Raw genomic sequence first — 18,469 nt, forward strand, 5'->3', positions numbered from 1 at the left:
AGAGTTTCAGGTATCTTAAGAACAAGAATACGCATGATGACTGCTGCTGAAAATAGTTCATGGAAATAAATATGAAAAGTATATATATATATATATATATATATATATATATATATGAGACTATATGTGCCTGCAGGCTTCCTGGACCCACGCAGCTGCATAAAATGAGAGACTGAAATTCACAATATATTTTAAGAAAAACTGTGGTTCAGTTATTCAATTTTACATTCCTATTTATTAGCAGTTGAATGTTTGGGCTAAACTTGTTTATTCGCAAGAAATGTTGTGCATCTAAAAGTTTGCCCGCAGGTAGCCTCGCATTGCCAGACCTTACTCCACAGCGCTGTGGAGTAAGTTACAGTGTACTGGTTACACCACACATAGATTCTAGGATAAGAGAAAAACAACAGTCTGGGTTGTTTGCATTTCTTTAAACCAATCACAATCGTGTTGGGTCGGCGCTGAGCTCCGGACACAGGGACGGTGGCTCTGCAAAATAGTCTCAGGAAGGAATTTGTTTTGGTGGAACATTTGCACCCTGCAAAAGAAAATACCACATAAAATATTAAATGAAGTTAACTGTTCACACATTACAGTGAGGTGAGCTATTTAAATTAGCTGATACATGGTTGAACCTCATTTGCTCTTACCAGTGTACCACCGCGTGTACTTCGTACCTAATACCTTCAACCTAATCTCCCACTCTTCCTCAGTGGACCGAGTTTGCTCCGTTTCGTGTCCAGGGTCCTTGCCCTTGCACTGATTTAGCGTTCCCAGAGTTGTTCTATGGGATGTCCTACACGCCACTCCAGTCATCCTCCACAGGGGCGTCCTGTCTTTAGGAGGTACCACCAGAGATCTTCAGGAAGGTTTGACTTGGGTCTTTCACTTCAGTTCAAAATTTCACTTTTAGCTTTTCGATAAATAGAGACCCTGGTCTACTGAGGCTGCTCTTAGGGAGGATCTGGTTTCTCTGCCTCTTTCACGACCGATTTCCCCCCTGCGTGACTGTTTAAGGTTAAAGAGTTAAAATGTAGAATGAGCCCTAGTCTTTGATTCAGAGGGACTGACACTTGTTCATATTTCAGATACCGGAACATGTTTCCATTGTAGCTGCTCTGGAACGATCTGAGTGTCACACTAAAATCTACACTTCTTACACTCTTAAAATGAATGCAAACCACTGTTTGTGTGTGTGTGTGTGTGTGTGTGTGTTTGTTTGTTTGTTTTGTGTGCGTGTGCCTCAATGTAGGCTTGACTGAAAGCTTGCCTGAGAGGGGCCTTGAAGTCGTCCACATGAGAGTCTGCTGATATATAGGAGCGGCCTCCCTCCTGGCTCCTGTGGTGGTGAGAAGGCTGGAAGCCAGAGCTACTGTGCAGGCTGATGAGACTCCTCGCCTGGAGATAACAGGCAGGAAGGCGCTGTGTGAGGAGGCGGAGGGAGAGAGGGAGGCGGAGGAGGACAACCTCCCTGAGCCCTCAGGACATAGCCGCATCCCACTGCATCCATCCAAGGTGACAGCGAGAGGAGTGGTGGTGTGTGCCGGGCCTTGGGCACGGCACAGGGAGGCTGGGAGGGAGGGAAGCTGAAGGATGAGAAAAGAGAGAGGGAGAGGAGTGAGAGTAGATTTTCGCACTTATTGGCTTGTGTTTATTGTGTGTGTGCGTGTGTGATCATGTGGTGTAAATGTTAAGAGCGGCCTGCAGCCATGCTGACAGAGCACTGCAGGGGGTGATTAGGACTGTGCCATCCATCTCTCAGGCCGACTACAGCAGCAGCAGCAGCAGAAGTGGAAGTGGTGGAGTGAGGGAGGGAGGGAAGGGGCCGTTTGGAAGACATGACGGAAAGGGGGGGGGATTACTAGCCAACACTGATTAGCTGGCAGCTTAACGACACGCTGTGTTTTCCATCTCATCGTCAGCACATGACCCGGGGCTGACTGGGGAAATGAAATGGTATTTTTGATTATTTGTAGAGAGCACGAGAAAGTGGAGTAGGGCTGGTAGCTGGAACATGAATATTCAATTCAGGCAATTACAAGATGTCCTACTTGGAGAGGGATAAGTGATGTGACACTTAACTGCCGTGCATGTAGTCAGAATAGAATAGAATCGATGTTGATTGCCATTTTTTTGCACAGGTACTGGGCGTACAGGTAAATTGGGATTTTCTTTGAGTCAGCTCTAAAAAAAATAAAAAATGAAACTATATAGATATAAAAAATATATAAAGTAGAAGAACAATGTAAAAGACAAAACCGCTGTAAGATAAATCAAATTGCAAAAGTGCACCAGAAACAGTGTTATTGCACACTGAATTATTATTTTTTTCCACAGCTATTATTGCAGGTGTGGGTGTGATATGGCCTTCCCACTTTAATGTCCTGTGCAAGTCTGACAGCGGCTGGAAAGAAGCTGCTGTGAAAGTGCGAAGAGAAGTGAGAAGTCTGGCCTTCTTCAGCGTTCAACCGTTCAGTACAACCGCTCCTGTGCTTTTTTTCAGTGTTTTTGGCCCAGCTCAGGTCTGCAGAGATGTAAAGGCCAAGGAAGTTATAGCTGTCAGCACGCTGCACTTCGGTTCCCTTGATGTTAAGAGGCTGCACAAGGGGCTACCTCCTGTCCAGAATCAGTTCTTTTGTTTTGTCTATGTTAAGGACCAGGTCTTTGTCCTCCCCTTAGACCCGGTCTTGTCTCTGTACTTACCAGAGACCCGATCCTCGGAGCTGTATGGTGGTTCCTACAAGATCCCATACAATGCATCCTCGGTAAAATGGGCGTGTCAAAATTTTTTCGGGAAATCTCACTGTTCTTGGCAGCCACAGAAGATGAAGTTTCACAGGGACACAAAAACATATATATATATATATATATATACACAGTACAGGCCAAAAGTTTGGACAAACCTTCTCATTCAATGCGTTACCTTTTTATTTTCATGACTATTTACATTGTAGATTCTCACTGAAGGCATCAAAACTATGAATGAACACATATGGATTTATGTACTTAACAAAAAAGTGTGAAATTACTGAAAACATGTCTTATATTTTAGATTCTTCAAAGTAGCCACCCTTTGCTTTTTTTATTAATAAGGGGGAAAAAATCCACTAATTAACCCTGACAAAGCACACCTGTGAAGTGAAAACCATTTCAGGTGACTACCTCATGAAGCTCATTGAGAGAACACCAAGGGTTTGCAGCGCTATCAAAAAAAGACATGTTTTCAGTTATTTCACACTTTTTTGTTAAGTACATAATTCCATATGTGTTCATTCATAGTTTTGATGCCTTCAGTGAGAATCTACAATGTAAATAGTCATAAAAATAAAGAAACACATTGAATGAGAAGGTGTGTCCAAACCTTTGGCCTGTACTGTATATATATATAGAACCAACTCCCTGTATGGTGACTCCTATTCTTTGATAAGGCCAACGATGGTCGTATCATCGGCATATGTGATGATGTTGTTATTATCCTGGGTGGAGACACAGTCATACGTGTACAGAGAAAGGGGTTTAGCAGCAGCTTAAAATGATTGGTTTATGAGGATTTATTTATTTTTTGTACTTTTTCCTATGTAACCTTGGGAGTCCAATATTAAAAAAAATGCAATTAAATAATTTGATTTCTTTTGGTTGTCTGCTAAGAAAGAGTACATCTCTGTCGTGTACGTTGAATATTTCAAAATGTCTTCTTTTGGATTTTTTTGATCCTGTGCTTAATTTGGTATGTGATCATCTTGGTCGGGGTTTTTGTAGTGTCCTGCTGAACCCTGGGCACCATGTGGTGATCAATAAAACAATCAATCAGATATGCACGGCATATTACTACTACTATTTATTATCTTTTTTATTATATCATGGTTTTACAAATGCACAAATTATTCTTTTAAATCAATTTCAGTGTAAATGGAGCAGGAGAGAGCTGCACCGCCAGTATCACACAATCCCAATCCACTTTTCTATTTTTGTTTTCATGAATATAAGTCAGTGCATTCAATATTGGCTGTTTTTATAATATGAGTGTTCTGCCATACATGTTATTAAGCCAGAGCCATTCTCTCAGAGATGAATGTGATTTTGGCGTGGTGATGACTGAGTGTCGTGCTTAGGAGGATGAATGGCAGTAGCGGCTCCACGTTTTCTGGCTCATTGCTTCGAAATGACTCTCCCAGTGTCATTGTCAGCGAGTGCTGGGAGAGGGAGGATCCTTATCTTTTTTCTTCCCTGCTCCTCTCTCTCTCTCTCTCTCTCTCTCTCTCTCTCTCCCAGGCTTTCTTTCCATGCCTCTTTCTCTCTCTGTTCTCAGAGCAGGGAGCTCCCACGTCACCGCTTCCCCGGAGCTGCTGGAGTGGGGGATGGGAGAGAGGGAGGAGGGAGGAAGGGAGGAAAGGAAGGGAGGAAGAGGCAAGGGAGGGTGAACAGATAGTCTGCCAGACTCGCGGGGAGGTAGTGGAATTCTGAAGGTTGCCACGGTGAGCGAGTCGATCGCATTGAGTCACTTAGCTGCCTCATGCACACAAACCCTTTCTCTGCCCTTCACCTGCTAGACAGAGGAGGAACCCAGCAGTGTGTGTGTGTGTGTGTGTGTGTGTGTGTGTGTGTGTGTGTGTGTGTTGTGTACAGTATCAGTAATGTTTACTAGGTCCCGCCTCCCTTAGTTACTGTTGCTATGCCTGTCAAGCTTTCCTTTCTGGCATGGCACGTATGCAAGGGGGGTAAGCTTCGCTTCAGAACTCTAACCTCCTATGGCGCCATTTTGATGCTACCAAACGATCACCTCCCGTTAGCATTCCACTGACTGCCGTTCATTTTGACGTCACTTTGACAGCGAACAACTTTACATCTGAAGCGTTTAAAGACTCTATTTGTCCATTGTTGATTTCTAAAGAAACACGACAAGGTATAAAAGGCTCCATTACCTTGTACCTCACGTTATGTCTGTGACGCAGGTAAGCCACACCCACCTCAGCCTGGCGACCAATAGGAAACGATTGTGCAGTGACATTCATCTCCCTGTCCAAATAAAAATGCAATAACACAATTGAAGCGTTGTCAAGAACCTGCCGAACCAACAGGCTGCGATATATAATCATAACCCTAAAGCCATGTTGGCCAATCAGAAGCCTAAAAATAAAATGCTGCAATGGCACATCGATCACTCCATAGCACATTCTGACGTCTCTCTGTTCCTCAATATGGTGGCATTTGTGTGTAAACATGTAAAGTCCTGTTAGCAGTTAGAACCAGCACTATTCTGGTACCTCATTTGTGACGCCTCACAAAGGAGATAACAGCGCACACCCTGACGTTACAAGCCCAAAACTCAGTTTTCCCTGTCTACACGGTAACACTGAAAATGGAGCTTATGAACATCTTCACCCATCTTCCATTTTCTGTGACCTAAAATGCAGTTTGCATGTGGACAAAAGTCTAAAATACCTGTGTGTACGTGTGTTAGACTAGGCCTAAATGTATTCTTCGTTGGTAGTATTTCCAAGCTATATTCGGGAACTTTTCCAAAAGAAAAGGTTTTAAAGATGTGGAGTAATTAAACAGCGAGTTTGGCAAACATGTTGTGGGTAGGACAGAGCTGATACTCTGATATACTGCAATGGGCACACCTCACCTTGATCTTGTGCTTTTTAATTCTGAAAGGCTAAAAAACCTCCAAACTCTTTGCATACTAAACATAAACCCTATGCACACCACTTTATCACGTTGTAACTCCAAAGCTTGACAGACCTGCCTGAGCTATGATTGGAGGGCGGAGGGGTTTAGTGAACCGTAAATTACACAGCACTCATAAACAAACTGATGATACACACACACACACACACACACACACACACACACACACACACACACACGTCTATTATCCACCCACCAGCAGCAGCAGCAGACAGGAACCAGAGCACATGAGGGCTGCAGTAAGTTGGATTAATGTTCAGTGGAAACTTCACATCTTTGTGTCACAAGGAAGAGCCGCCTCTGCTATTATTGTAGTTTTTCTATCTCACTGTGTGTGTGTGTGTGTGTGTCCACGTGTGCCTACATTGTGCCTGTTTAAATATCCTTGTCTTTTGTTTTATGGAGTGCAATAAGTGTGTGATCATAATATGCATGAAATTGTGTTTGTGGCTGTGCTTGAGAGAGAGAGAGAGAGAGAGAGAGAGAGAGAGAGAGAGAGAGAGAGAGAGAGAGAGAGAGAGAGAGAGAGAGAGAAAGAGAGAGAGAGAGAGAGAGAGAGACCAATGTCATGCAAATTACAAGCTCCGGGCCTGTGTTGAGGGAACAAGGCCATTGATTGGAGTACCTTGCACTGTTGCTGCGTGCCACTCAATGATGTCCTGTGGGGGAGCAAATTTGCTTATTGTGATTGAATTTTACATTTTTTTTAGGGTGCAACGTGGAGTGGGGAGGAGACAGGACTGAATGGAAGGGGACAAGGAGAGAAATGACACGAGGAATCTGAATGTAAATGGCTACCTTGTTGAGAGGGTTTTGGAGAGCTGTTTATGGAAAGAGGTTACACTCGTGTTAGTTTTGTACTGGTTTTCAAGAAATGGATTTTTTTTCAGTGCAAAAGGAGACAACACTTATAATCTCCTTAAAGAATTGGTTCCATTTTTCCATCAATAGTCAATTCAAAGGCTACGACTGGAGATATTCCATCTCTTTCGTCAACAAATCCCATAAAAAACAACAATGAATTGGGCCTCCTGTCTGTCTGTGTAGCTGAAGCCAGATATGTATTATTCATCTGTGCCATAGAGCTCCATAGTTGTCCAAAAGATAAAAACACATCCGTGTGACAGGTGACTGATGTCAATTACACAACATATCAGGTAAAGAGTTTTCTGTAATCATGGCTGACATTACAAGTGGCTGCAGGACAATACGTAAACACTGGAAAACGCCCGAAACTCCAGGATTAAAAGAGAGGGCTAACGCCATAAGAAAAACCGCTACATACAAGCATATGCTAAAGGATGAATACTGTAAACAAGGATAAAGCACCAGCATGGGATAGTTTTTAACTGATAAACCTGTAACATGAACAAGGTTGATTGAACGTATAGTAGATGTTATAATCTGCTGCATAGATAAGCCTCCTGATTACATCAATATCGATGTGCCCCTAAAACTGCTGAGCTTATTGACGTGTGTCGAGTGCCGCTGATTATATATCTTTTTTTTTGTTTATGGTAGGGCTGTGTATTGGCAACAATCTGGCGATACGATATGTATCACGATACATGGGTCACGATTCAATAGATTGCAATATATTTTGATGGTGTGCGTATGGCGATATATTGGGATTTTTTTTTAGTATAATTTTAGAAAAACTAATATTTGAAAAAAGACATGATGTGCAAACTGCCAGTTTGGGATTGTGGTTCATAGGTTCTTACTGAGCTAATTTTGATATGCTAAAGTAGGCCAGAGTTCAGCCATAGCTACATTATTAGCTTCTAGCAAAAAGTCAAGTACTTTATTTGGAGTCAATACACCGCCCTGATGCTGTAAATACTCACCTATGCACCAAATGTGTATTAATCCACCACTGGAAATAGTCCCTAACAAATGAACTAATAATTCCTGTTTGGGAAACGTTTGCAGAAAACTACAGTGCCCAGCTGTTTTAAGAAATTACTGAGCCTGTAATTTTTACAGGCTCAGTAATTTCTTGAAACTATATATTTGAAAACCATTTTTAAAGATTTAGGTCTTCACTATAATTGAATGAATGAATGAATGGGCAGGATAGGGAAATCCTTATACACTGTTGGTTTTGGTCTTTTTCTGGGATTTGTCGACAACAGGGAATATTTTAAATTGCATCCTTTAAAATATAGTTGTTTCTTTATGCTACTCAATACAGACATCTTGTTGACACTAATTCAACCTTTCTGTGAGGGTTATCAGTGCTGCAGCATCAAAAGCATACATCTAACACAAATGAAGTGGATTCTAACACATCGCTAGACAATAGGGAAGCGCCATGGATGGATATTTCAAAGAGGAAATAAAGGACAAAGCAGTGCAGCATTAGTTCCCTCTCCCAGTGCCCTTTCTCTGCTGCTGGTATTAATCACCGTTGTTCACAGGCCTGCTCCCATGCCTCTATCCTCCAACACTGTATTCAACTTGACCTTTTCCTTCTCTTGGCTGCCTCCACTCAGAACCCAGGAGCCTTTTGATATGTGGGAACATTTTCTGTGACCAGACATCTTGCACCCTTGGTTACACACTGGAGGAGAGGATGGGGAGTGGGGGGAGAGAGGAGAAAGGGGTGGGCTGGGTGAGACACAAAATGTGAGGGAGACAAAAAGAGGGAGTGAGACGGGGAACAAGGGAGAAGAAGAAAGAGAGGAAAATAAAACTCATAGTGCCAGAGATGCTCGCATTTTAAGTTTTTTTTTTTTTTGTTGCAAAATTCCTTCAGATTTTAGTCAAAAAAAAAAGCTGAAATTAAGAGAATGCATTAAATAATGAATGGAATTCAAATCATATTCATATAATACAAGGATTCTGTAACGATCTGCACATTTCCCTTCCCCAAGAGTCCCTATCTTCATCACATGATATCAAATATTCCACCATTCGCTGTTGAAACGGAGAAGGATGGAGAACCAGAAGCACCGAGAGATCACCCGAGAGAAAATAAAGCATTAGACCTTTTTAAATACACATTAGTGTGAGAGATGGTGAGAAAAATTAGATTTGATTCAGTGGGAGATATTTTACAATTACACTTGAATTTCATTCGGAGTAAAAGAGCTGCAGAGAGATACGAGAGGTGGAGGAGCGGGACTGAAGCATTATCCCCAAATTAGCAGGAGTGGACCTGAGTGAAATTAGATTTGATTCAGAGGCTGAGGGAGTGGGGGGGAAAAAAAGTGGAATTATCCCTCAGATCTGTGGAAGGTATTAGGTATGGAGGAGTGAGAGATGGAAAAGAGAACAGAAAAAAAAAATAACAGGGAGGAGGGTGGGTAAGAATGAGAAGGAATTTTGTAAAAGGAGATGGAGGAAAAAAAAAAGCTGCTTCGCTTTTTGGCAGCGACTCTGTTGAATGAGCCGTCCAGCGCTCTCTGCTCACCTCTCCAGCCCTCCTCCCTGTCCTCCCAGTGTGCTAAAGAGCCCATAAATAACTGACGGGCTCATCCAGACACACACAAGACAACAGGACGCTCTCCTGCTGCTGCTTCATTTCAATGCTCTCCAGTCCGTGTGGCTGTATGGAGTCAGTTAGAGGCTGAAAAACATCATTAAAAGCCAATAGCTTCCTTTTGATGCGCACTCCATCCTCCGCCCCCTGCATTGTTGTGTGTTAATCATGTTAAACAACACAGTGTTTGGCTACAGCACGTTCCCCATAGGCACAGAACAGGTGGCCATTAATGGGGGGGGGTCAGGCTCATTTGGGGATCAAAAGCTCGTTAAGGGCGAGTTTAGTGTTTGGTGTTGTCTAAGAACATAAAAACGGCCATGAACGTGGAGAGAATGACGAGAATAGACATCTGAGTGAAGACACAAGTGCACAGAAGGCTTGACGGGCTGATTAGGAAGGCCAGCTCTGTTCTCGGATGCCCCCTTGACTCCGTGGAGGTGGTGGGAGACAGGAGGACGGTGGCTAAATGATCCCCCATGAAGGACACTCTGAAGACGCTGAGCAGCTCCGTCAGCGACAGGCTGCTGCACGTCAAGGAAAAGCGACTTTGAGTTCGTGAAAAGCACTATATAAATTCAATTTATTATTATTATTAAGGAAAGACACACACACGCACACATGCATGCACGCACACACACATGCACGCACACACACACGCACACACACACACACACACACACACACACACACACACACACACACACACACACACACACACACACACACACACACACACACCCCAGGACTGATGAACCGTGCAATAATATTGTAACTGTGCATTACTGTAGATCAGTGATGGAGTACTCAAGTCCTGGACTCAGACTCGAGTTGCTATTGTGCGGACTCATGACTCGACTTGGACTCGCGCACTGACGACTTGGACTGGAGGATTTATGAAATCAGACGTTGGATGATGAAGTTGGATGAAGTTTCGGACTACTTTTATGTCATAATAGGCAGCGATGGAGTCCTCGAGTTTGGACTCAAACTCGAATCCGACACCAGTCGCTATTCTCTGGACTCGTGACTCGACTCAGACTCAAGCTTGCACCAAGGTAAAGATGACTTGACTCGGACTCTTCTTTGGTGACTCATACTTAGACTTGGACTCGACAGTTGGTGACTCGACTACAACGCTGCTGTAGATGCAACTGTTTACTATTTATTCTCTTTACTTATATATATATATTTTGTGTTAATCTATCTTATATAGCTTGTATTTTTTGTACTTTTCTGCATTATCCCTTGCTGCTGTAACATTGTGAATTTCCCTGTTGTGGGATTAAAAAAAAGATTTTGTCTAACCTTGAAATACTAAGACGGACATACACAAACTAATGCACACACACACACTCACACACACACACACACCTATACACAGTGGTGACTGAATGCTCTGCCTGTACAAAAGCCAAGTTACGGTGCAGAGAGTGGCTGAGGGGCCATAGAGGGAGGGCCGTCTGCACATTCAGAACTTAGAAGCCTTGTGCAAGTCCACACAGCCCAGAGAGAGAGAGACAAGAGGCCAATCTGGCAGCTAGAGACAGCAGCTCACACACACACACACACACACACACACACACACACACACACACACACACACACACACACACACACACACACACACACACACACACACACACACACACACACACACATTTACCTAACGGACACAGATACACGTGCACATGCTTGTGAGAGCACACACGGGAATTTCAGAGGCAGCCATAAATATGGACAGACAGACAGACAGACACACACACACACACACACACACACACACACACACACACACACACACACACACACACACACACACACACACACACAGGGAGAGAGTGTGGCGTGGGACCAGGAGGTCTTGGCTCTGTCTGCTCCACGTGTCTGAGCTGTCCTTGGGTTTCCGGCCCTCTCAGAGAGCCTGCTGATTTATGAGACGGATCACGGTGTATGTTTGTGTGTGTGTGTGTGTGTGTGTGTGTGTGTGTGTGTGTGTGTGTGTGTGTTCAGGTTGTTTGATGGAAAGAGAATGTGTGAGATGAATATACTACAGTATATATATATAATGCAAAAAGAGTGAATACACAGTACACTTTATATATTGACATTTCACAGTTTGAGCCATCATTTCTATCAGTTATAACACGCACAACTAAGTCATAGCTGAAATTTGGGAACACAGCAACATCGCCACAATAAAGTCTGACAGGACAGGAAATGAGCATGAAGGTAAATATGGTGCAAAATGGGAGCGCTTGTACAATACGATGTGAGAACTTGCAGAACAAAAAAATCTGAACTTGTATGTTAAAATTTGCACACACGTGCGATCTGAAAAAGTGGCAAAAGTCGAGGCGCGCGGATTCGCCACTTTGTGACCCGTGAAGTGGCAGTGACAGATTCGAGAGGTTGTAATCACTGAGTTGTGGTTGTGATGGAAAATGAGTTTAAAAAAAGTATACGAGTAAATGTTGCATTACAAGTTTGCAGCTGTCATAGATTGGGTTCGTTTAATAATCAATCTACACATTTGTGAATATTTTTTTTCTCTGACTTCACATTTAGAAAACACGTGTGAACATTTTCTGATTTTTTTTACAAGCGCTCACGTGTTTTTTTTTTTCTTTGTGTGACTTCAAATTCAGATCACGTGTGTGTGTGAATATTTTTTTACACAAGTTGAGATTTTTTTCTCACATCGTATTCTACATGCTCTCACAATTTGCACCGTGTTTACCTGATTGGTCAGAGGATCAGACATGTTGCACACAGTTCTGAAGTCAAATCAAAAGCACCCACAACCAAAATGTGTGTAATTACCCCCGCAGAAAAAAATCTGCAGTAAGTACAGTAAGGAAATGTTTTACTAGGAAGATGGTGTGTAAACTGTGATGTATGTATTACATCAGATAATTTGGGTAATCATTTGACTATTTGCCATCATTCCAAATACATTTGCCTAACCTGGTGGTTTGTTTAAAACCTGTGGTTAATATGTTATAATTCCAATTTTGGAACGAGGGACGAAACCCAAAAAAATGAAGACCCAAGTTGTAATAAAGCGGAATTATCCTTTACAGAGAGAGTCCGTCCATGCACTGCGAGAGGGCTGATATTTATCATGTCATGTGCCTTGGCTTTGACAAGTCCAAATGTCTGCTGGGAGGACGGTCGTTAATATCTTATGAGTAAAGGCTGCGAGACAGCTTGTAACCTAAATCTAACAGTGATTTACCATCGTGCAAGTAAACTATTCTGTTAGATTTGAAAATAACATGCGTGTTTCTGCCATCAGCGGGGAATTTTCATTTTTCACATATACAATAAAAATAATGAAAAACAGCAAATTAGGCTTCTGCTCTGCATTACAGAAAAACACGTTCTGCCAAAGCTTTTACTTTGAACCAGCTTTTTAGTGTACCGAATCTCTCCCAAACGGCCTGCACGCCCAGAAGCTTAGGACAGACTAGGCGCTACTTTACATGCATTTCAATGTGTGTGCCGTGGGTTTTCTCTTTGATATACTATTTCTCATGTGCAGCATGTGTCAGTGGGAATCTTTCTCTCATTTACATACAGTAAAATTAAAATATCTCACCCACCCCATCCGTTGCTTACAGAATAATTAAAATCAACAACTATTTGCACAAGAGTGTAATGTGTGGTGTGTTCATCTAAATAATACGTGTGTTTGGAAATGTGTGGAACAAATGTGTGTGTGTGTGTGTGTGTGTGTAACCATATGTTTGTTAGTATTTTTCCACAAGGGGTTTGCATCTACATTCAGGTCTCTCTCTCTCTCTCTCTCTCTCTCTCTCTCTCTCTCACACACACACACACACACAGAGGCCTGCAGAGGGAGAAATGGGGTGAGACGAGAGAGGAGCAGTGAAGCGTGAATTATGGATTTTGAAGGATTTCCCATTGCTGCAGGAGTGTGTATATACTGAGAGAGAGAGAGAGAGAAAGAGAGATAGAGATAGAGAGAGAGGGGTTAAGCCAGAGAATGGGGAGGTGTGGGGGGGACAGAAAAAAAGAGAAAGACAGTGGAGAAGTGGAAAGAAAGCAAATGTCCACGCAGGTTGAAAAAACCTGGAAGGGAAAAGCGATCCTGTATATTTGCTTGAGGGAGCTCTGGGGCAAAGTAAGAGAGAGCGGGGAGGTGGGGGCAGGCATGCCTGACCAGTTCAACACCTCTTTTTCCACAACTTGGACTTTCTCTTGCGCCGTCTTTTTCCCCTCAGGCCGCTGTGTGAAACGAAGCAGAGTCAGATGGTGAATGCTTAACCATGTGTGGCAGCGGATCAAAACATTTTTCTGGTGGACGCGCTTTAACACAGGCAGTAAAACTCTGGATAGCTGATAACCTCTACACACACACACACACACACGCACACACACGCACACACACACACATCTGAGGTGTTACCGGTTACAGATAAGATTTAGTGCCGTATGTTAACTGCCAATCTAAACACATTCCAATCTTCTCTGTTGTTCTCATCTCCTTCACTTTTCTGAATTATTTTCTACTTTTCAGCAACCGCACCTTCCAAACATGCACGCAGGCACACGCAGGCACACACACACACACACACACACACACACACACAGACACACACACACACACACACACACACACACACACACACACACACACACACACACACACACACACACACACACACACACACACACACACACTAAACATGTTGACATTGATAGTTCAAAGTTTAAACTAAATTCACAGTCCCATAAAATGAACAAGTATGAAGTTGCGTTAATTTCTTCCTTTTCCCTTTTTCCTTTTTGTTCAATGAGCTGCTCCTAAATGTTCTTTCCTCCTGCCCATCAACAGCCCTCAATCATTGCCCAAACAGAATCTGTACTGATTTGTTCATAAAATGTCTTGTCAAATATCTATATGAACTAGCTTCAGCAGTGCCGGTAGCTACATTGTCTGAATTGCCAGTTGCTGTGTTTCAGTTTAACAAGTTGTAACTGATGACTGAGGTCAGCAAACTCTTTTGGGTGTTTTAGGTCTCAGCTGAGGACCTATCTCCACCAAATGTTTTTTGTGCTCTATTTTGAGTAGTGATGCCTCTAGTTCTGTGGTAATGTCTGTGTTGTACTCGTCTTTTGTTTTTTTAACCCTTTTAAAGCACTTTGTAACCTAGGGTTTTGAAAGGTGCTATCGAAATAAAAGTGGTTGCTCACCGTGACGGCAGCAGCTGTTGAAAACACACACAAAAAAACATGTAGGCGATCTTGTAAAAGCCTTTCATTTTACTTTAATCATTTTTAAATACATACTCATTTGTTTTTTTATCATCTACACCAACCATTTATGTAAGTTAGTACGAGCAACTACAGACACATTTGGCTGAAAGTCGCCGGTTAACACAGTCACTGGTTAAACTGAAACACCAGCATGCTGGGTGCCGTAAAACACAGAGCATTTATTTATAGAGCATTTATTTATACATTTATATCTGCATTTATGTCAAAACCTAGAGATTTTCAAACATCAAATTGTAATTAAATGTATTTGTGTCAAAATGACATATAAACATCTTTTCCTATTCTATTTGCCTGGAAACGCTTCCAACACGCTTGCATGTCCCTTGAAAAATAGGCGTCGGTCCTATTTCTAGCATGCACGCGTTTTCGAGCCGCGCCTGAGACGTGCGTGTCACGCAGACAGTGTGGAAGCTCACAGTGTGCAGGGGCCCTAACTGACGCTCACGTTCATTAGTTGCAAACAGATACGTTCAGTTCACCAAAAACAGCAACACTGATGCTCTGTGTCATTTTGAACTCTGGGTAAAGCCAGGCTAGCTGTTTCCCCCTTCTTCCAGTCTTTATGCTAAGCTAAGCTAATTGCCACACAGCTACTGATTGATCAAAAAGCAAACAAACACTGTATTTCCCAAAATGTTAAACTGTTATTCTGCTTGAAGGCCCTGGTGCAGAAATGAGCTGTGGGCCTCTGTGACCCCGTGTATCCTGTGATCTTCAAGTAAACAATTTAAGCACAACTTTATTTCTTTGTTTCTCAAACGTGAGGACTGAGCTTGCATTGGCTAACTGGAATGAGCTGTTTCATTCATGCTTTACAATCACGGGCTCGTTGATCGGCTGTGTGACTACCAGCCAGTGTTGGGAAAGTTCACTTTCTACATGAACTAGTTCAAAGTTCAGTTCACAAATTTTAAAATGAACTAGTTCAGTTCATAGTTCATACTTCAAAATGTTGAACTAAGTTCACAGTTCCAAAAATGAACTAGTTCATAGTTCTTTTTTTCTATATGTTGCCGCGAGCTATTATTTTTCAAAATTATTGCCACAGCCCATATAGAACAACAGACAGCAATTATTTTATCAGTTTTAACACTGAAACTATGCGTCAGATTTCATCTTCATATCCAATCAGTTCAGCGTGCCGTTTCAGGTTTGCTGTGGATGGGACTGAAGTGCGGATTTTCTTTTTGAAAGCCGGCGGGCAGTTTGCACAGAAATGTCAGATTTTTCCCATCCTCACCGACCTCGTCATAAAACTTGTTTAAATGATCATACGACGCCTCCTTGCTGCTTTTTGTTTTGATGATGCATGCGGCGGTGTGACACTGGTGGCTGGTATTGCCAGATTGGGTTTTTTTTTCCGCTACATATTAAGGCCCGTTTACGGTGTGTTTTAGCCGGGTTTTCGTCTGGAAGGCTCTATAGAAATCTGGCACCCTGTTGAACGAAGTTAAACTGAGAGAGCGTGCCGTTCACAGACACCAGAATGAATTACCAGGCAGTAATACAGTACGTTCAGTTCACGTTCACCCAAAATATGAACGAGTTCATGAACTATCGTTCAATGAACGCGTTCAGGCACAACACTGCTACCAGCTAACATGCAGTTATATTCATTAAGGTGTATAGCACTAGCCTGATCCTACCAGACTCTGGTCCATTATCCTGGTCCTACCAGACTCTGGTCCATTTCATTTGTCCAGAGAGTCTGGCCACTCTCCATTGACAAGTGTTAACTCCCTTGAAGGCGGGTACTCTGTTGAAGCTTAAAACTATTGGATCTGCCCAGAGCCACTCTGGTAGCCTGGCTCCTCCCTCCTACATACTGTCTGGTAGGACCAGGCTAACAAGAGGGGAGACGACAACAACTATCGGCTTGGCATCGCTAGCGTTAGCCTTAGCCAGCTCCTTCACCACTAGCAAGCTGGAAAATCTAACTGTTCCCGAACCCCGTGGGGAGGAGGGCCACAACATCATGGCCCCCAACACAACTCAGCAAAGATTGTTCTTGCTCGGCCTTTAACTTCTGGATATTCGGCAGCGTTGCCACAATGGACCGCATCTTTCTCCGCCGCCATTACGGAACTATAACTCAAACTAGCACAGGCCACCACCTCAACGTCATCGTTCTCAGCCACTCCCTCTGTTTGCTGATTGGACCGCCAAATATTTGGTCGGAGAAAACCCAAGAATATACCGCAAACCCAGACGGAGTGCTGAAGATCATGATCTATGGATGTATTAAGAGAATCAGATCAGATCTGCATGTGCAGAGCACCGGAACACAAACACAGACAATAACATCCAAAACAAAGGTTCACTCACAGTAGTCTACTGATGTTTAAAATACACAGAGCTGAAGGATCGCAGCCGCGCAGCGATTAGAAAAGCCACGCCACCGACCACCTGTGTAAAACACAGCTCTCCGCAAGGTGTCTCTCTCTCTCTCTCTCTCTCTCTGCCGTACTGTGTGTTAAATTTAGATTGATTTTGTGTTTTTTATCGTTCATCAAATCGCTCTGAAAGTGATGGTGGTGTGAACTACGCCCTCAACTTGAGATGGAACGATTTCTAAAACTATATAAGTTATCGTTATAGTTATCGTTCTTGGTGTGGACGGCCCTTTTCTCTGATATGCTAATGCTGCTGCAACTCCCCCCCCCCCCCCCCCCCCACACTACCCCAATCTCTCTGCTGCTTGGATTCTTTAAGAGCTCCCTCAAAGAGCCAGATCTAACTGTATAACTGTGGTCAATGGTCGATGTCTCTGACTGAACTTTAGGTTTTGGACTGTTGGACAGATGCCTGCTATGCAAACAGTAGTTGTATTTCTGGAATATGGCTTGATTTTGCCACAGTGTTGGCCAGTGTATAGAAACCTGTTAGCAGACAAAGATATTGCAACACAGACCTTTTAAAGATATATTCCTCTGGTGACATATGTCACTGTCAGCAGGTGCTGTGTCATTTTTGCCAATAGTGCTTAAGTAATGTCACACACACACACACACACACACACACACACACACACACACACACACACACACACACACACACACACACACAGGCTTAAGCTGTTTGTCTATGTAATGACCATGTAGGTGGGAGAGGTGACTAAATTGTCCTGGACCTCGTGACACTTTGTCCTGGGGACATTCTCTTAATGTCTTTTATCAGAATCACAATCAATTTTATTGACCAACTGTGCTTTTGCATACAGGGAATTTGACTGCAGTTTTCAGCAGCTTCTACTACAAATTAGCAACAACGAATCTCTACAATTAAAATGACATAATTATACATAAAAATAACGACAAAAACTGTATATAACAGAAACAGAACAGCAAACAGTTATACAGATGGTGTACAGTAAACCATCTGTGTCCTTTTTTTAGTCCCACCCCAACTATGATAGACAAAATATTCCTTGTCTCATGAGTCCTTGTTATTTGTGTGTGTGTGTGTGCGTGTGTGTGTTTGTGTGTAGCAGGTAGAACGCTCAGTGGAGCGAGCAGAGAGTAAGCACAGGTCTGGATCAAACTGGCCCGAGGCAACGTTAAAACGCACTGAGCAGAGTCATCAACGGCAGCCTTCACACTGGATGAGTCCCCAGCTCTACTGAGGCTCTCCAGAGAAGAGTGTGTGGTTTGTGTTTGTGCCGGTGTGTAGTGCAGAATAATAATCATAGCCCCATAGATATACTTCAAACTCAGCCAGACGTGACATCTCTAAACCACAGAGAAAAGTGTGTTGATCTGTGTGTGCATCTGACTGTGTGTGTGTGTGTGTGTGTGTGTGTGTGGACATGATGGGGGAGGTGGAGAGGAGTGTGAGTTGTGTTCAATGTCTCTGTCAGAGCCCCTAGGAGACACAGACTGTACTCACAGCTGGGGAAAACATCGGACAGGTGTGTGTGTGTGCGTGTGTGTGTGTGTGTATGTGTGTGTGTGTGTGTGTGTATGCCCATGTGTGTGATTCACATGCATCCTG

General features: G+C 43.0%; 1 long non-coding RNA gene across 1 annotated transcript in view; it reads right to left on the reverse strand.

Moving 5' to 3' along the window:
* Positions 1 to 678: 678 nt before the first annotated feature.
* Positions 679 to 18,469, reverse strand: part of LOC120563051 — a 49,063-nt gene continuing 31,272 nt past the window's right edge. Inside the window, exon 3 of the long non-coding RNA XR_005639906.1 lies at positions 679 to 1,586. This is a non-coding gene — a long non-coding RNA (uncharacterized LOC120563051). The remainder of the gene's footprint in view (positions 1,587 to 18,469) is intronic.

This window comes from Perca fluviatilis, chromosome 1 (assembly GCF_010015445.1).
Source record: "Perca fluviatilis chromosome 1, GENO_Pfluv_1.0, whole genome shotgun sequence".
Classification (NCBI taxonomy): Eukaryota; Metazoa; Chordata; class Actinopteri; order Perciformes; family Percidae; genus Perca; species Perca fluviatilis.